Source organism: Felis catus, chromosome C2, assembly GCF_018350175.1.
Source record: "Felis catus isolate Fca126 chromosome C2, F.catus_Fca126_mat1.0, whole genome shotgun sequence".
In the NCBI taxonomy this organism is placed as follows: Eukaryota; Metazoa; Chordata; class Mammalia; order Carnivora; family Felidae; genus Felis; species Felis catus.
In genome coordinates, this window is record NC_058376.1 from 38877614 (window position 1) to 38883579 (window position 5966).

Sequence of the window (5966 nt, forward strand, 5' to 3'; positions counted from 1 at the left end):
TATGAAGTTTACTAAAATGTTCAGCTCTGAACTAGACTAAATTTGACAATGATCAATCAATAACTCTATGAGTAACCTTGTGGCCAGTTATGTAATCTGCTAACATGATACATAGCTTTAACATTTTACTTTAGCTATTCATGAGTTTAACAAGACCAAAAAAATGAGTCTTGTTAACGCAAAGATTGATCAAATACTCTTTTTTTCTTGAAATTCTAAACTTATTTAAAAATTTACTATAAAGTGATGCATGAGTGGTTCTATGTAACTATGCTTGTAATGCTTATCTGCATCTTAAAAAAAAAATAATTATGGGGGCATCTGGGTCGCTCAATCGGTTAAGCCTTCAGCTTCGGCTCAGGTCACGATCTTACAGTTCTTGTGTTAGAGCCTCATGTCGGGCTGTGTGCCGACAGCTTAGAGCCTGGAGCCTGCTTCGGATTCTGTGTCTCCCTCTCTCTCTGCCCCTCCTCTGCTCACACCCTGTCTCTCTCTTTTTCTTTTTTTTTTTTTAATTTTTTTTTTCCAACGTTTTTATTTATTTTTTGGGACAGAGAGAGACAGAGCATGAACGGGGGAGGGGCAGAGAGAGAGGGACACACAGAATCGGAAACAGGCTCCAGGCTCCGAGCCATCAGCCCTGAGCCCGACGCGGGGCTCGAACTCACGGACCGTGAGATCGTGACCTGGCTGAAGTTGGACGCTTAACCGACTGCGCCACCCAGGCGCCCCTCTCTCTTTTTCAAAAATAAGGAAACATTAAAATAATTATGTGATCATGATCATCTCAATATTTTAGACACTTTTAGCTCTTGTATAACACTTGCTTATTTTAGATGTTACAAATTTATGTATTCAATTGTTTATAATCTTAATTTTTAAAGAATAAAATCGTGTTACTTCACATCCTTTTCTAGTTCACTCATTCATTTATCTGGTATTTACTGGGGAGCTATATTGTACTCTAAATATTGGGGCCACATGATAAAAAAGATTAAATTCCTGCCTTTGTGGCCTTTAATGGCCTTCTAATGGGGAGATAAATATGAAACAGAGTTTCAGTTTTACAGTGTTTAGGTGATGTAAACAAAATAAAGTAGAGTGAGTAAACCCCAAGAGAACAAAGGGGCAGGTGTGTGGTTTAAATATGGTGGTTGGGGGTGGAGGGGTCAGGAGACTGTGTGGTATGGATACGTGAGCCAGGGAAGATCTTTATGGGCAGAAGTTTAGCAGGTGAGAGTCCTGAAGTGGAAATGAGCTTGCAGGCTCAAAGCAACAAGCAGTCTGAGTTGCTGGGACAGGGAAACTGATAGCATGCTAGGAGATGAGCAGGCCAGCCCCTAAAGTTTCAGGATCAGGTTCGAGTCAAAATGAAGGTTAAAAATCTTATGTCTATGAATTTAACAGTTACAAATCAAACTATACTCATGGCCTGGTCAGCATTTCTACTTCTTGACCTCGAAGTTAAAGGGACATGTTCTTGCTTCTTTGGCCAGGTTGGCATCTACAAGCCTGACTGAGAACATTGATCTGTTGAGGCTGGGTAGGGGAGAAGTTGGGCTTGCATGCATGCAAGACTCCTAAATGATGATGAGATCTACCTGAACCCACTAGAGAGCTTGACCTGGTTCAACTGAGACCTGAACTGTGGCAGATGTTCCTCCTCAGGCCTAATTTTGCTAACTCACGATTTCCAGCCTTCCAGCCTTTAAAATGCCTTCCAAAAGTATCCCATCATAGAGAAGACAGCATGGCTACCCAGGAGATACGGCCTTTTGGAGAACTTGGGAGATCCCAACTTTAAAGGTGGGCTTCCTTTTTCTCAATTGTACACTCTCACTTGCCATGTCTTTTCCTCTAATTCCTGTTTAATAGTTACTGAACTTTTAGAAAATGTTTTAAAGAAAAAAAACAACTTGTGTTTAAGTTTGTGAAATCTATCACTTGCTGTTGATGTGCAGGAGGGTCCAAGGGCAGTATTCAAAGTGAGGGTTGAGAGTTCCTCAGGGTCATACCTTTTAGCAGTTTTAAAGATGCTTAAGAAACTTTTGACACTCATCTCCATGTGTTGGGAAGTGTTTTGGAGGGTTAAATCTAGACTTAGATTGAAAGTGAATCCTCTAGCTCCTCCAACCAAAGTGTTTTTTCCCATAATGATTTGGTATATTGCACACTTTCTCTCTAGCAATCTCCACTTTATTCATAGTGAATTGTTACATTATAGGCTGTGGACCCCTCTAAAGTGGTCCTTCATCAATGGGACTACTGAGGCACCTGCTGTGATATTTTATAATTTGTAGATACGTGTTTTTAAAACTTTGACACAAGGGGTGCCTGGGTAGTTCAGTTGGTTAAGTGTCTGACTTTGGCTCAGGTCATGATCTCACAGTTTATGAGTTTGAGCCCCGCGTCGGTCTTGCTGCTGTCAGCATATCAGCACAGAGCCCATTTGGATCCTCTCTCCCCCTCCCTCTTTTTGCCTTTCCCCAACTGGTTCTCTCTCACTCTCTGAAAATAAATAAACTTAAAAAAATAAAAAGAAAACTTTGAAACAATATCAAAATTATGTAAATGTTAAAAATCTAGTAGGCATAAAATCCTTATTTTCTGCCAACCGTTTGAGATTAGGTAGTCAAAATCAATTTCTATCAGTTCCAAATATTTTATTTTCTACAAATAAGAATATTGTCTTATGTAATTGCACAATAACCATCACAGGAAATTAACATTAACACAGTACGATTTTTAGTTCTCCTAAAGCAAGATACATGAAATTGAGATTATGGAGGGGTTTCAGTTATTTATAAGAGTAAAGATCATTGATTCCCCATTGGAGTGAATGGCTGAAGTACAGGAGAGTATGAGACTTGAAGGAGAGACTTGAAGGACAAGCCATAGTATGAAAAGGATTGTCTACACCTGTAATGAAACCACTTATGACAGGTAATAGAGCTAAACTCATGGAAAAATAAAAAATGATTCAGGGGTTAAGCAGATTAAAGGGAAATTGTAGATTAGTTGGTAACCTAATGTGATAATGTAAGATTGAAAGTTGAATCTGTTGTTAAAGAAAAAGAAGGAACGTTCTGAAGTCTACTAAGGGCCATCATGGAGAACTGTGTTATCTTTACTCCCAGAGGTGCAGAGTTATGGGGAGAAGATCCAGCACTGTTTGGACCACAGGGAAAGCAGGCCTTCAGACGAGAGTCGGGAGTATCTTGAACAAAAATGCAAGTAAAAGGATTATTTCTTCTTTTGAATTATCTTAAATTACTGCAATCTGAGTTATGTGTTTAATATTCTGTTTTATTCAGATTTTTTTGTCCCTTGTATTGAGAGGTTTTTGGGATATCTGATTTCTTCATTTTCAGGAGTCTTCTAAACTTCTTACTCTGTAGATAAACAGAAGGTGGAGGGAGGAGAGGAGAAAAAGCTACAGAATCAGAGCTGAACTAAGTGAATTTTATTCAAAGCTTTTAAAATCACTATGTATTTCAGACATGAAGTCACCTTGATGTTTTTTTTTTCCCTTACTTTAACTCCAGATTGTCAGTTTGAGTCCTGAATTCCGTATCTTAAAAGTAGTCTACTCTCTCCCCTGCCACCACGCTAGCCTAAGCAGCATCCTCATTTACATCTGAGGATGCTCTTCCTGAATCCAGGTTTAACAGCTTCAATTTATTTTCCACATATTAGCCAGCTTAATAAAAAAATATTAAAATATGTCACTTCTTAGACTTAAACCCTTCAACTGTCTCCCACTCTCTTCAGGATAAGGTCTACCATGGACAGCAGCAAATTATTACATGAAATGTTTGCCCACTTCAATATCCTCTTTCCATTGCCTGCAACAATTCAGCCACATGGATTTCCTGTCAGCTTTTAATATATTCCAAGCTCAGTACTACAAAAATTATCACACATTCTACTTCTCTCTCCAACACAGATACAGATCATATAAAATATATATACATACATACATACATACATACATACATACATACCTATTCTCATACTATTCATAGCTAATTTCTTTACATACTCCTGGATACCTTCTTAAAGTCCCAGTCTTTGAGAGGCCTTTCCTTATTATTTTCTTTAATTGATACTCAGTTATTCTCCTTCTCTGCATGCAGCGTGTGGTCTTCATAACCTGTGTCTCACACCTATATTTGTTAGGTGACTTTATTTTTTTTTCTATTTGTCTATCTCCCATAGAGGAGTAAGCTGGAAAAAGGCAGAATTCATATGTGTTTCATTAACAAATGCCTGGTGTTACATAATTAGTGCTTAATAAATAGTTAATGATGGAGTGAATTCAGTCACCTGGGTAGAAGGTGATTAGGTAGTAAAAGATAATTTGAAAATGAGCTAATATTAGGCATAATGGATGCAAAAAAAAAAGGACTATTTAAGACTTGGTTACTTTTATAAATGGAGAAGAAACAAATACATATTCATTTACCTACTTACTAAATTTGTAACATTTATTAAACCCTTCTTGACAATTAAAAAGCATGTTAGTAAATTTTGAGTTTGTTAGTATCTCACAAAAACTTTGAGGGTTTGAGTTCTCCAAATTAAAATATTTACCAGAAATTAATCCAGATGTCTAGCTTTGAATTTATCATTTTTGAGATTTGAAGTTTGAAGTCTGTAAATGGATAAACTTAGTGATACTAACATGCCATCAGAGAAGGATAAAATCTTATGGATGACTAAGTCATTAGCCAGGAGACTCCATCAAGCAAATTGTGTTAGGATATTCTATACATACATGGTTGCATGTATACCTAGAAACACAGTGTATCCATTACGGTTGATTTAAAAGAACAAAGGTGGGCTCTGGTAAACTTCAGAAGAAAATAAATTATTGCAAGGCTATTGAATGACTAGCATAAAGGATGAGAAATCTGGAGAATCCAGCTTAGAAAACTGAAAATAATTGAATGAGACTAAGACCTTGAGAGCAAGCCAAGGTAATGGAGCAGGATATCAGGCTGTCACCATTGGTAAACCTGTTCCTGGACACTAACCTCCTGCATCACTCTGACATTAGCGTCTAGTTCCAATCCCCTGGGAACATCTCTTTTGCAAGATTTAGTGTCTCAGGCTAGTTCTTTTTTGCAAGGCCTACTTGCCTCCCTTCTAACTATTCAGGTGAAAGAATAGGGTTCTTGACTCTGACCAAGGTGAGAACACAAAGAGTGCTTTCTTCCCAAACACAAAGAGTGTGTAGGCACTGGTAATGGTAATGTTTAAGTGACAATTGTTCATTGCACAGATTATATGTCTGCATTTTTCCATCAGTAAATTTATAATGACTGAGTAATTTATATGTATTGGAACTGAGTAGTTTCATGTGAGTGTAGAAGACATTATTTACTGGGCAGGAGTTCTCACCATTGTGTTTCCAATACTGCAGCTGTCAAGATACCCAATCCTTAGGCTCATATTGATTTTGCCTTATTGGCACCCAGAATGAAATCTCTGTGAATCTTCTGCTTTACTTTCTTCAGTAAACATTGAGAGTGGTTACGACCTACCTAACTATAAAAATTCTCTAATTGATGAAGGTCACTAGTTGATTATCCAGTCATAATTCCTAATAGTTCCTAGTATAGAAGAGCAAAGGCCCTGTAGGAATAATGGCCTAAGTTGGACACATGGGTCTATCTTTTATGACAGCCAAATGGATAGGAAAGATTATAATAGCACCTAAACATCTGTTAAAACTAACTGTATCAGTGATCTGTGAACCAACCATGCTTTAGTGATAGAATATTACCTCTTTAGAGACATAATTCTGGGCTATAAGGTCAAACATTTACTTTTTAAAAGAGCACCTGAGTATAAAAATTATACAATGCCCTATAGCATTTTAGGATGTTATCAAGTAGAACCATATCCCCTTTAAATATAAAAATAAATGGAACAGGTATGACTCAAGGCATTTACCATGTGTT

General features: G+C 37.4%; 1 long non-coding RNA gene across 1 annotated transcript; it reads left to right on the plus strand.

The window, feature by feature from the left end:
• Positions 1 to 954: 954 nt before the first annotated feature.
• Positions 955 to 3223, plus strand: LOC123379913. Its single transcript, XR_006584951.1, has 2 exons — positions 955 to 1806; positions 3138 to 3223. It is a non-coding gene; the product is annotated as an uncharacterized LOC123379913 (long non-coding RNA).
• The last annotated feature ends 2743 nt before the right edge of the window (positions 3224 to 5966 follow it).